Source organism: Orcinus orca, chromosome 2 (assembly GCF_937001465.1).
Source record: "Orcinus orca chromosome 2, mOrcOrc1.1, whole genome shotgun sequence".
Classification (NCBI taxonomy): domain Eukaryota; kingdom Metazoa; phylum Chordata; class Mammalia; order Artiodactyla; family Delphinidae; genus Orcinus; species Orcinus orca.
The window spans coordinates 22,182,195-22,196,717 of NC_064560.1; the positions used below are offsets into that span (position 1 = coordinate 22,182,195).

General features: G+C 36.1%; 1 long non-coding RNA gene across 2 annotated transcripts in view; it reads right to left on the reverse strand.

Moving 5' to 3' along the window:
• LOC125963445 (uncharacterized) overlaps window positions 1-14,523 on the reverse strand; it is a 47,908-nt gene that overhangs the window by 10,133 nt on the left and 23,252 nt on the right. The gene's annotated exons all lie outside the window — the stretch shown is intronic.

Below are 14,523 nucleotides of genomic sequence, written 5' to 3' on the forward strand. Positions count from 1 at the left end.
AATTAAATTATATATGTTAACCTTGCCTTCAGACAGAGTAAAACTTAAATAAAGCATCACTTAGAAGAGTATGGAATAGTTCAGAATGTGCAGCCATTCAGGGTGATAATATGTCCCAATAGTTCTCAAGATTATTTGAAGGAAGAAGCACCTGGAACTCATAATTCTTTTTGAGAAACATTATACAAATAATTGCATCTGCCTTTCAATTTATTCCTGATTAAACTACACATTGTTTATGCACTGTGATCTCTATAGGGGAAGTAAACAAGGTGAGCCTTTGAGACCAATGATTGCCCTAATTTTCTGCCCAGAGAGAGGTCCTAGGCTATATGCAGAGCCTGACAGTTGCCTGGATTGAGCAAATAAAGTGGACAGTCTGGAGAGGCATAGGGAGCTAGAGTTATAGGGTAGAATAACAGAGAGGAGAGAGGTGCAGAGAGAGAGAGAGGGAGAGAAAGAGAGAGAGAGAGAGAAAGAAAGAGAGTGCTCCAGAGATCTGAAGAGCTTACCCTTCCAGACTTCAGCTGAGTGCTAATCTACTCAAACATATGAAGACACTTTTGGAGGCCAAGAAAAGAACCATCAGAAAAAGAGAATCATTACTGGGGTCCACATAGGGCCAGGAATAGTTCACATTCCCATAAATCAGCATGGAAAATGTTTTAATTCGAGGGGAATCACTTAGAGAAGTCAGAAGCGAATTGCTTCAGTAATAGAATAAGATTAAACATGTAACTGCTGTCTTTGAAAGAGAAACGAGAAGTGATAGGAAAAAACATTTGAATAAATAATGGCCAATAATTTTCTAAATTTGATGTAAACTTATAAACCCACATTTCCAAGAAGCTCAATGAACCAGAGGCACAAGGAGCATAAAGAAATCTGACCAAGAACCATCATATCCAGTTGCTTATAGCAAGTTGTCTTAGTCTGCTCAGGGTACTGTAATAAACTACCACAGACTAAGTTGTTTAAACAAGAGACATTTCTCCCCGTTTTGGAGTCTGGAAGTCCAAGTTCAAGGAGCCTTCTTGGGAGGCCCTCTTTCTGGCCTGCAGAAGGCTGCCGGCTCACTGTGTCCTCAGATGGTGGAGAGAGTGAGAGCTCTGATCTCTCTTTTTCTTCTTTAAGGACACTAATCCCATTATGGGAGCCTCAACCTCATGATTTCGTCTAAACCTAGTCACCTCACAAAGGCGACACCTCTAAGTATCATCACACTGGAGGGTTAAGGATTCAACATAATGGATTATGGGGAGACACAAACATTCATCTCATGACACAGTTGATAAAGTGTAAGTTTCAAAGGCAGCCAGAGAGAAAATAAACATAATACACAGAGGGAAAAACATAAAAATGACCAGAGACACAGAAGCTACATCTTTTAAAGAACTGAAAGAAAAAAAAAAAACTGCCAGCTTAATATTCTATACTCAACAAAAATATCCTTCAATAACAAAGGCAAAAGAGGAATCTTTTTTCAGACATACAAAATCTAAAAGAAGTTAGCACCAGCAAACCCGCATCAAAAGAAATGTTAAAGGAATTCCTGTGAGTGGAAGGAAATTGACACCAGATGGAAATCTACACAAAAAGGGAATTGCACAAGAAATGGTAACTATGTGGGTAAATATGAAAAAAAAAATATATTGTCTTAAAAGTTCCTTTAAAATTATTGAGTTTTTAATACACATAACAGTATACTATGTGGTTTATAAAATATGTAGAAGTAAATTTTATGATAATATCACAAAGCTCAGGAGGGGAACAAGGACATGTGCTTTGGCAAGGTTCTTGTGTGTGAAGTGGTGTAATATTCCTCAAATTGTGATAAAAATGTATACCGTAACTCCAAAAGTAGCCACTAAAAATAGGCAACAACATGTTTTATCTATTAAGTCAAGAAAGAAAATGAAATGAAATCATGACAAATACTCAGTTCAAAAGTAGAAGGAAAAAAAGGGAAAGAAAACAAAGAACAGATGGGACAAATAGAAAACAAAGAGCAAGATGATAGGTTTAAATGCAGCCTTATTGCTTGTAAATAGTGTAGCCGTTTGGTTACAACAGATTTTCAGATGGATAAAAATTGAGATTCAATTATTTGCTGCTATAAGAAACCTACTTTTATTATGAACAGAAACATAAGGCAGGAGGTCAAGTTGGCCTTTTCTCTAGGAGTGAACAGATGTAGAAGGATATACCATATAATCACAAGAAATCTGGAGTCAGTATATCGATATCAGATGAAGTAAATTTCAGAGATGATCATGTTCTGAACACATATACCTCAAATAACAAAGCCTCAGAACACAGAAAGTAAAAACTACTTGAAGTGCAAGAAGAACTAGACAAATCTACAATTGTGGTTGACGATTTCAACATCTCTCCTTCAGGAATTAATAGAACAAGTAGACGAAAATCAGTAGGTAAATAGAACACTTGAACAACACTATCAGCCAACTTGACCTAAATAACATTTTGAACATTCTTCTTAAAACAGCACAATATATGTTTTTTCCAAGTATACCCAGATGTTTTTAATAAACATATTCTGTGACATATAACATGACTTAACAAATTCAAAATAATTTAAATCTTACAAAGTAGTTTCTCTTATAATAGAATTAAATTGAAAGTCATTAACAGAAGTATCTGGAAAATCTTCAAATCTTTGAAACTAAGTACCATATTTCTAAATAATTCCTAGGTGAAAGAAGAAATCAAAAGGGAAATGAGGGAAATTGGGAAAAAGGGAAGTTGATCAAACTGAATCAAATAAAGTACAACTTATCAAAATGTGTGGATTGCAGTTAAGCAGTAAATTTGTAGCACTAAACTGCTCATATTAGAAAAGAATAGACTTGAATTAATGATTCAAGATTCTAGTTTCTAGTTAAGAAACTAGAAAGAAAGAGGAGCAAATTAAAAAATAGAGAAAGGGAAATAATATTCATAAAAGCATAAATAAAATTGAAAGGAGAAATCAGTGAAACCAGAAGCTGGTTCTTTGAGATCAGTGTAATTGACCAGGCTTCAGTAAGACTAATCAAGAAAAAAGAAAAGACATGAAGTACCAAGTGACAGCACTACAGATTTTACAAATATTGAAAAGATAAGTAAATATTATGTCCAACTTTGTGCCACTAAGTTCAAACAACTTACATGACATGGTCAGATTGCTTGAAAGACACAAAGTACCAAAGCTCACTTAGGAAGAGACAACCTGGGTGGTCTGTATCTATTAAATAATATGAATTCATAGTTAAATACCTTCCACAAAGAAAACTCCAGATACACATGGCTACAATGTTTAATTCTACCAGACATTCAAGGAGGAAATAGTAGCAAGTCTACATAAACACTTCTAAAACATTGAGGAGAAATTTCTTCCTAAGACTCTTTCTATAAGACCAGCCTTACTCTGATACCAAAAAACAGACAAGGATGCTTATAAGACAACTAAAAAAAAAAAAAATTCTTGGGAAGAAGAGCCATATTTTGTGTTTTATATATGTATCTTGCTTGCTAACAAATGAGCAGGAACAGGCCCAAAAGAATAAAAGAAATTCAGACAGAAATCTGTGACCAAAGAAAATTTCTAATTTATTAAGTTAAATCTTCTCTGAAAATTGGGAAGAGACTTCCAGACTGCTCTTTGCAAATGAGCTTATTTTAAAGATAACTGTTCTAACCAAATATTTATCTGATTCATTTTCAAAAAAGAAATAAGAGAAATTCCAGATGAATTATAATATTACTAGAGAAGATGCCCAAGCTTCTAGGGAGCCAGATTTTTTCAGAGTTGTGAAGAAAAAAAGTTTTATTTCATGGTTTAGATCTCTGGAATAGTGTGTTTAAAAAGAGAACAATAATTTTAAAAGAATATATTCTGATTATAAAAGCCACAAACAAATACTGTAAAGCATGAGTGATACGTGGAGAAATTAATGTGACACTAATGAGATTAAACTATAAAAAGGGATTAAGGATTAAACTACTAAAAAAAAAAATAAAAGTGGTAGCAAAAATGAGTAAAACAAAAGTGCTGGTAAGCCATAAGAAAAGGGTGATATACCTAAAGACAAATTGACTTGAAACTTACTAAAAATCTGAAAGAAAGTAGAAATGGCTTTATTAAGTTCAGGTGCAGAGGATGAGTAAAATCGAGGAAGTGACAGACTTTCCACTCATGGGGGTAGAGGGTAAAGTTAAGGAATAACAAATACATTCATACTTAGCCTCCTCATCACTCCTAGAGAAAAGGCCAACTTGACCTCCTGCCTTATGTTTTAGCTGTATCTCCTGCCCTGTCCTTTCCCAGGAGGCTTCTAGCTTCACTGACGTTTCTATTCCCTAAATGGAGGGTACCACCTCCCAGCCCAGGCCCTCAGCAAAGGACATTCCCTTGACCTACACTGCCCTCATTTCCTAGTCACTTCTTGTACCTCCTTCCTCTCCCAAGCTAAAAGTGGCTTGCTCTACGAGAACTGCTTACCACTGATACATAATCTTGTTTAATTGTGACTTTCTTTTATAGCACTTATGGTGCTATGTTTTATAGCACTATGTTTGTAATGATACATTTTTCTAGGTATTTGATTCATGTCTGCCACCCCTACTAAACTGTGAACTCCTTGGATGCAAGATTGTGTCTCACTCTTGAGCTTAGCATGTGGCACAACGTAGGAATTAAAAAATATATATTTGAGACATTAATCAACAACAAAGGAAGAATCAAACTCAAAACATAAGCATCAAAGTGGAATAAATAAAAGCACAAAAATGAAACATTAAAGCCCAAGGTAGACTGAGGCAGTAAGAGCACATCTAGAATTCTGGTCCTCTTGCTTGAATGCCATCCTGAGCTATTGAAGTTCTCAGAGAGGCAGTGTGGTGAAGTGAAAAGATGTCTTCTTCCCTGCACATAACTGGTGCCTTATGACCTGATTCTCTTTTGTCTGCTGCATGCTACTGTTACTTACTCTTTCCTTTTGCAGTGTCCTTTTCCTTCACTTTCCCACAGCTCAGACATGGCTTGCAGACACTCAATATAAGATAACATCATGAGTAAATAAATTGGTGAATGGCAGTGGTAGAAGTTCTCATCATCGCCATGAGTGCTACACAGTCTAAGAAAGTTTTAAGTAATGGTGCCATCAGGATCTACAGCACTCCAGGAATCTAAAGCAACTCAAGACTTCCACTGACATCGTTTACTTTCCTTAATGACATTGGTGTGTCTCCCCGCCAGCAATGACATTTAGCCATAGGGGTGGGTGAAACTACTACCTTAGAAAACATCTAGCTAGTTATAATAAGAGATAAAAGTCCCTGTAACCAAGTCATTCTGTTAGTCACAGGGCACACACATAATGTAACCTTGCTGCTTGAATGTTCTCTAAAGTTTGTTCTCTTGATAGTTTGTTTAAATCGGGGAAAAATATAAACAGTTCTTTTTCGTTACCTTTCTGATGTAATTTTATTAGCTAATAAGCATTGTGACCCAGGAAATCATAGTTATAACAGTCAGATCATAGATTATGTCTTTATACATAATTTTAATTTATTTTCAGCTTTATTATATAAATTTGTTAAAAAGAAAAGTGAACTTCATTTCCTATTTATATTCTAGAGTCAATACTGCTTTGGGGGAGAATTTACAATTATAGGTTCATAGAAACAATATAATATGAAGAAGTGATAAATTTTTTATTTACCATATTATGCATCTCAGAAAATGTGTGGGCTTCTTTTATACACATGTCCACTTTCATTTAACCGTTTCTTCCTTGTTACTAGAAAGCCCACATTTTCAAATGTTGCTCATCTTGGTTAAATAATGGGTCTTGTTAAACATAGCAACTGACACAAAGACCCCATGAAATATTTACATTTCACAGGTGAATGAAATCACCTTTCTTCTGGCTTTTATGTTAGCTGGCAATGTGCCTGGGATGTAAAGATAAGATAGTGGGGGGACAAAGATACTCTAGATTACCCGCCTTTTCCATACTATATATTAGGTAGGAACCCAGAGTAAAGTCTTCATGGAACCACCAACAACTCAAGTGGACATAGACCACAGAGACTTATATAAAAGTAGCTCGTGCACAGATGAATTGCTTTTGAACACAGAAGACTGATTTAATTCCCGGGAAGTCAGGATGGGGATTGTATCTGTGATAATAATGGTGTGAGGCAGACAGAAGCTATTTTTAAAGAACTGCCTGGAGGCCAGAGGGCTTCTCCCAATGGGAGACGAGAAATCAGCATTTCTATCTTCACTTCTGAGAGTGGAGCTCTGACTTTCCTAGCCTGCAAATCACAAAAGCTGAACCTGTATGGATTAGTAAAACATGCTGCAGAGAATAAGAGGAAAAATGCAGCCACACTATTCTGCATAGTGCCTCAACTGTAAATCTGTGATTAATATCTGAGCAGCTTCATGTGGCAAAAAGAAAACTCAATACATAGAAAGTCAGAGCTTGTAAGTCATCATCCTCAGTCCATTGCACTGTTACCAGTTATTGCCTCTGAACAATGTATGCCCGTAACAACTATCCAAGTCATACATAATGCATACTAGATGGGAAGACCCATGCCCACACTAGTCATATTAAATCCACAACTCAAAATGTAAACCCTTTGCTTATTGACATCTCTCTATGTTTAGCATCAGATTCTACTTTTATTCATTTATTTGCAAATGTGGGCTTATCTCTTGGTTGATATTCTTCAAAAGTAAAGATTATATCTCCAAGCAACAAGAACAAACCAAAACAAAAGAAGAAAACAACATAAAAACACTTCAGCCTGAACTAAATTGCTCTTCTTCCAAGTAAGTTTAATTTGAAGTAATCGAATTACTCTATAAATGATCTTTCTCCTTCTCAAAGCTCACATCAAATAGCCAGAAACATCTGTGAACGGAGAGGAGGCTAGTCAGGGATCTAGGGAGAATTTTATAAACACAGTACAACATTCAGCCTCTGCATCTAAAAGGCTCAGGGAACTGTTCCTGCAGTAAAGGAAAACTGCATCCTTTATTCAGTGCCATTCTTCCCACTTTTTAATGGAGAAATCACTGCTTTTAAAATGCTTAATCTCAGAGAAAAGGAAGTTGAGATAGAGATATTTAAGCTAGCATCAGAGTTAAAAGCAAAGATTGATAATGCTTTTCAGAAAAATGAGACATTTAAAAGTCAGGCTTTAAACAGGGTTACTTTGTGCATGATTCTGTCGTTCCGGGGGGTAGGGTAGAGCAGGATAAGAAATATCTCACCCTCCTCCTAAATCTTCTGCTGTTCAGTTTTTTATGCTCTGTTTTCACTCTTTTTAATAATTAAAAAGAGCTTTTGCTTTGTTTAAACTAGAGCATGTAATAGTACTTATTGAGTACTTACATTTTCAACTTTAAAACACAGTCTAAACAAACACACATCAAACCTGTAATTCTTTGCTTCAAAAGTCATATTATCTACTAGTTGCTGTCCTGTTTTGCTCATCATTCCCTTTACAGATAAACTTCTGGAAAGAATGTTTCCATTCATTTTCTCCAGTGACTTGCTTCCTAGTCATCCTTCAGTCTACTACAACTGAGCTTCTGTGTCCCAAACTCAAATCCAATGATCAGTTTGCCAAATATAATTGATAATTTTAGATCCCATTTTATAAAAATTCACACAAGTACTACATAATTCAGGAATATTCTCCCCTTATACTCTTACTCCTCTTACCACCTCTGAGTTAAGCACTGTCGATCATTTAGTGTCTGTCTTCCTGTTCCCCTGCCTATGCATGTATATGTGTATGTATATAATGCAGGCTGATTAAACCGCTTTCCAGTCTTTGCCTTCTCATCCTTTAATAGATCCTGCAGCTCTTTCTTTATCAGCACTGCAGTGTATGTGGCTCTACAGTGTAGGTGGGGCTACATCATCCTTTCTAATGGCTGTGGTATGGGTGCAGCATGAGGTATATAACTTCTCTGTTGCCGATGAACATTTAAGTTGTCAAACACTTTTTGATGTTTCAGTGAACATTTTTGAATATCACTCACCAACATTTTGGTGAGTCATAGGTAATGCACTTAATAAAATTACAGATACTGCCAAGTCCTACCAAAATCTTTCAACAACTTCTCTCACCACCAACAAATAAAATGCATATCCATATTCCTGCTTGTGAAACACACTTCTCTGTTATTGACTATCTCATGGTGAAAAAGATCATCTTCCACTGATTATTAGTGAGGGTAATCATCCTTTCCTATATATACTCACTGTATGCTACCATTGCTTTCTCCTTTATAATCTTTTCAAAAATCTTTATGGCATGGTTTGCCAATCAAATTGAGATTAATATTGGAGATTTTTAACTTGAAAGACCTTAACCATTTATGTTTTATATATTGCAAATATTTCTTACATGTGCTATTTAATTTTGAACATTTTAATGTTATATTGTATAATGCATGAGTTTTTGAGTTATACAGTCATGTTATATAGTCATGTCTGGCAATCTCTCCCTTTATTTGGACTGTATGACTTGCTTCTGAAGATCATCAAATGCTACTTTATAGTTTATTATATTACTCTTCTAGTTCTTTAATCCATCAGGAAATTTCCTCTCTCTCTCTCTCTCTCCATATATATTTCTAAAACATTTATTGAATTGTTTATAATTGCTGAGTGATTCTTAATATTATGTGTATTATAAAAATAGCACATTTCATAGGCCTGTTTATGAGCTCTCCATTTTTAAAAAAAATTTTTAAAGATTGATTGATTGATTGATAGATTTCTGGCTGTGTTGGGTCTTCGTTGCTGTGTGCAGGCTTCCTCTAGTTGCGGTGAGCGGGGGCAATTCTTCATTGTGGTGCATGGGCTTCTCATTGTGGTGGCTTTTCTTGTTGCGGAACACAGGCTCTGGGCGTGCAGGCTTCAGTAGTTGTGGCATGCGGGCTCAGCAGTTGTGGCTCATGGGCCCTAGAGCGCAGGATCAGTAGTTGTGGCACACAGGCTTAGTTGCTCCGCAGCATGTGGGATCTTCCCGGACCAGGGCTCAAACCCGTGTTCCTTGCATTGGCAGGCATACTCTTAACCACTGCGCCACCAGGGAAGTCCCAAAGAGCTCTCCATTTTTTGTGCTGGTTACTTGTTTATGTCTGCATGAATAACTCATTATTTCAATTTTTGCATTTTAATAATTTTTATAATTAATAGGGTATGTCCATCCACAGTATTATTTTTCAATATTTATTGATTTTTTAGTGCTTTTATCTTCAACTTAGTCTTACACCACTCACAAAAATCAATGTGAAATGGATTAAAGACTTAAATAAGACCTGAGTCTGTTAAGCTCCTAGAAGACAACATAGGAAAACACTTCTTGACATTGGCCTTGGCAATAATTTTTTGGATATAGCACCAAAGAACAAGCAACAAAAGAAAACAATTATAAGTGAGGCTATATCAAATTAAAACAATTTTGCACAGCAAAAGAAATCATTAACAACATGAAAAAGCAGCCTATGAAATGGGAGAAAATATTTGCAAACCATCTATCTGGTAGGAGTTAATATCCAAAATATATAAAGTACTTATACAACTCAATGCCAAAAAAAATCTGATTTAAAAATGGGCAGAGAAATGAAATGGACATTTTCCAAAGAAGACATAAAAATGGGCAACAGGTACATGGAAGGGTGTTCAACATCACTAACATCAGGGAAATGCAAATCAAAACCACAAAGAAATATCACCTCATACTTGTTAGAATGACTGTCATCAAAAAAACAAGAGATACCAAGTGTTGGTGAGGATGTGGAAAAAAGAGAACCCTTGTGCAATACTGATGGGAATGTAAAGTATTCCAGCCACTATGAAAAACGGTATGGAGATTCTTCAAAAAATTAAAAATAGGACTACCATATGATTCAGCAATCCCATTTCTGGTAATGTATCCAAAGGAAATGAAAACAGGATCTCAACAAGATATTTGCACCCCTATGATATTTAGGGGTGCAAGATATTTAGCACTATTCACAATAGCCAAGATATGGAAACAACCTAAGTGTCCATCAACAGATAAATTGATAAAAAAGATGTGGTATATATATGCTATGGAATGTTATTCAGCCATGAACAAGCAGGAAATTCTGTCACTTGCAATAACATGGTTGGACCTTGGGGGCATTTATGTTAATAATGTTAATATGTTAAATACGTCAGATGGGGAAGACAAATAGTGCATGATCTCACATATATATGAATCTAAAAAAGCCAAACTCATAGAAACAGAGAGTAGAATGGCTATTACAAGGGCCTGAGTTGGGGCGTCTGGGGGGAGTTGGGAGATGTTGGTAAGAGGGTACAAACTCCCAGTTATAAAAGGAATAATTCTAATTGATCTAATAGATCTAATGTACAGCATGATGCTTACAGTTAATAATAGTTTACTAAATACTTGGAAGTTTCTAAGAGAGTAGATCTTAAATGTTCTCACCACAAAAAAGTGGTAATTATCCGACATAATGGAAGTGTTAGCTAAGGTTAGGTTGGTGATCATTTTGCAATATATAAGTGTACCAAATCAATACCTTTTACACCTTAAACTTCTACAACATTATATGTCAGTTATATCTCAATAAAGCTGGAAAAAAAGAAAAAAAACAATACCCCCCGCCCAAAATTACCCGTAAGCCCAGCTTCCTGTGGATTTCTTCCCTCGGTCTGGAAGAATGTATATTTACTAACTGGATCTGAGATGTTGCTCAAGATACAAGCTGTGTTTTTGTTCCCAAACTATATCCTCAGTTCAACTTATCAACAAGGAATGCCAATTAGATGCTCAAAACTCACTGGGCATGGAGAGTACATTAGATCCATAGAATAAACTGAAAAAAGAGTCAATGCAAGAAATAAATTAAGGATAAATATACATCTATGAAGTACAGAATAAAAATTTATGTTACTTGCATTTATACAGAATGTTCTTTTGCATATTTTTTAAGTATAGCATATATCTTACTGTATACCATTTTGTTTACTTCATTTTAATTAGTTTATCCATCTCATATTTGTCAAAGGAATAGAATACTTCTACCTAGTCTGGGAAGGTTCTGGAAATTTGGAGTAGCTCCTCCTGTCTGTTCACTTTTTTTGTTTACTGATCCCCTCCCCACGCTGCCCCCTTCCCCTCTGATCCAGTTTCTATACTTGGTGCCTTTTAGGATGGCCTTAACTTCCATTTCAGCAATGCTTGTGACAACCTCATTTAAAGATATTTATTTTCCATTCTTGTCCTTATTTTTTGATAGAAATGTACACTTCTCTAGGTGATGGGGGATCCCCACACCAGACCCATGAAGCTTCTACTGCTACTGATTAAGATGCCAAATCAAATGTGTGCTAGCCAAAAGAGCGGAGTTTGCTATCGCATGCTTTTAGAGCTCTGAGGAGATGAACTTGGTGAAGAAGCAAGATTTCTGTGTATCTGAGGGCTATCCTTGGCTTGGAAAATATGGTTAGATAATTACTGGAATAAATTTAAAGGAAGCTGTGACATTTCCTGCAGAAAGAGTTGCTCTGTCAGCTTCTACACACACAATATCACTGGCTACCAGATTAGGGCTTAAAGGCTTATACAATCCTTTGATTTTGGAAGTTTTCCCTTAATACTGCTTAGCTCTTTCCCATATCTGCATTTGCTAGGAGTAAATAGTTCATGGTCTTCTACTGCAGTTTCTTGCCTAGCTTGCCTGAATCCGCACCAAATAACTGTGGCCAGATTTGCTAAAAGGATAAGGAAGGCTTCTAGAAGGATTTCAAAGCATCAGGTGAAAACATTTAAAAGCCAACAGATTCTATAAACAGGAATATCAGTTCCTCTGACACCCCAGGGGGTTCACACCCCTGAAGAAATTTGTAAATGTGAACCAGAAGCCCAAAGAGCATACAATGCAATGACAAAAACTGTCACTATACCCCCGAAACCTGAATGATGATGTCAAAGTTATGTGCTCTGATACACACACAAAGCAAGTGGTATTGCTAAGTAGAGAATGATAGAAAAATACTCTGTGGTTTCATTACCTTATTTTTCTCATGATTCCCTACCCTGAGGGTTCTATAGAAAAAGTAGGATTGTGTTAAGGATGGGGATGGTGATAAAAATTAGAACCTTAATGGCTATAATATTGGCTTTTGAATGTTGTCCTTCTCTCTACCCTTCCAATTCCACTTAAAAAGAGCTCTCTACCCTTGCAATTCCACTTAAAAAGAGGTCCAGGAAGTGAGTGATCTCTGGCTCTGAGAAGAAATTAGTCAGACTTAGCTACTTTCTCCTCACACTGTGAACTAATTCTGCAGAATCAGATGACAGAACAAGCTTTTAGCACTGACAGTGTACAGGCATCCTGAACTATTCAAGTTAAGGACCAAACAGACAAGTCCCAAAAGGCATTATTTCTTTCATCAACAATGGGATTTATCACAATGTTGAAATAAAATGCTGAAAATGTTATTTCTTAAGAAGTCTTTGTCAATCTGACTTCTGTCTGCACAAGACTGCAAAATTTCTGTACAGAAGTGACTATTAATAGACCAAACAAAACTTGTTTTTAAAAAAATTCTCCTTTAGTTTAACCTGTTGTTTTTTGTTGTTGTTGTTTACATCTTTATTGGAGTATAATTGCTTTACAATGGTGTGTTAGTTTCTGCTTTATAGCAAAGTGAATCAGCTATACATATACATATATCCCCATATCCCCTCCCTCTTCCATCTCCCTTCCACCCTCCCTATCCCACCCCTCTAGGTGGTCACAAAGCACCAAGCTGATCTCCCTGTGCTATGCAGCTGCTTCCCACTAGCTATCTATTTTACATTTGGTAGTGTATATATGTCCATGCCACTCTCTCACTTCATCCCAGCTTACCCTTCCCTGTCCCCGTGTCCTCAAGTCCATTCTCTGGTAGGTCTGCGTCTTTATTCCCGTCCTGCCCCTAGGTTCTTCATAACCATTTTTTTTTAGATTCCATATATATGTGTTAGCATACGGTATTTGTTTTTCTCTTTCTGACTTACTTCACTCTGTATGACAGTCTCTAGGTCCATCCACCTCACTACAAATAACTCAATTTTGTTTCTTTTTATGGCTGAGTAGTATTCCATTGTATATATGTGCCACATCTTCTTTATCCATTCATCTGTCGATGGACACTTAAACACAATTTGGTTCCTTGCCTACAAGGATTGATGAAATAAGTCAACAATTTCCTTCCACAGAAATCTTAGAAAAGTCTTCGATGGTGTTGAGCTTTCTAGTATGCCACTAATTAAGATTAACTCTTTGGGAATTCTTTGGAAAAAAGTAATCTTATAGAGATACTACTACATGTAAGGATTTGTTTATTTAGGTCTTAAATCTCTATAGAACATCACTCTTGGAAAATGTCATTGTATCAATCATCTTCCTAAAATGATACCATCCTCCTTTATTAGGTCATGTCTAGGAGGCAATGAAAATTTATATCTTAGGTGACATTCAGAATAAAAGTCTAGAAAACTAGGAGAAAAAAAAAATCCAAGAGCTATTTAAAGCAATGGTGTGCGACCTTAATAATCACATATCAGTTTTGTAACTGAATGAATATGTATTGGTCCTAAACTTTTGGTTTAGTTACTAAAATCACTGAAATTAGATTAGGAGTAGCTATTATATCATATTCCTCTACTAATTAGTATAGCTCATTTTTATCCACTGGACAATCAATAATTAGTTGTGGAAAGCTGAAAGAAAAAATAATAATAATATTGGAAATCAAACAATGTTCATGTAGTCAGCAGGATATTAATGATCAAAGTGACCAAATCTTTGCTTTTAGGGGTCTGATTTAACAGAATTAGTGATGAGGTCCTCTCAGATAAAGTGGCAATAATGATGGATGGATGTAGTAATGAGAGTGAGTGAAGAGTTCCCTCTAAGATGTGAAATAGTGGAATTAAGTCATCTATCTAAGGTGGATCATAGCTCTCCCACTCATAACCTTATACTGATGTTCCTGACCTTGAAGTCAGAGACCAGATATATAACAGGAAATCCTTTCCTCCACCAAGGTGCTCTTCCTTAGCTTACCTACTTTTTTTTTTTTTTTTGGATCAAATCATACAGGGATAGTACTCCTGTATAGCTATAGACTCCTGTAATGGGTTGAACTGTGTCTCCCCAAATTCATATAAACCCAGATATGCCCTTGTTTGGAAATAGGGTATTTGCAGCTGTGATTAGTTTAGATGAGGTCATAGTGGAGTAGGATGGGCCCCCAATCCAGTATGATTGGCGTGCTTATAAAAAAGGAAGATTTGGACACAGGTACACATTTAGGGAGAATACTTGCAAACCCCCAGAAGCTAGAGGAAAGGTATGGAAGAGCTTCTTCCTCACAACCCTCAGGAGGAAGCAACCCTACCGACATCTTGATCTCAAACCTCCAGTTTCCAGAAGTGTGAGACAAT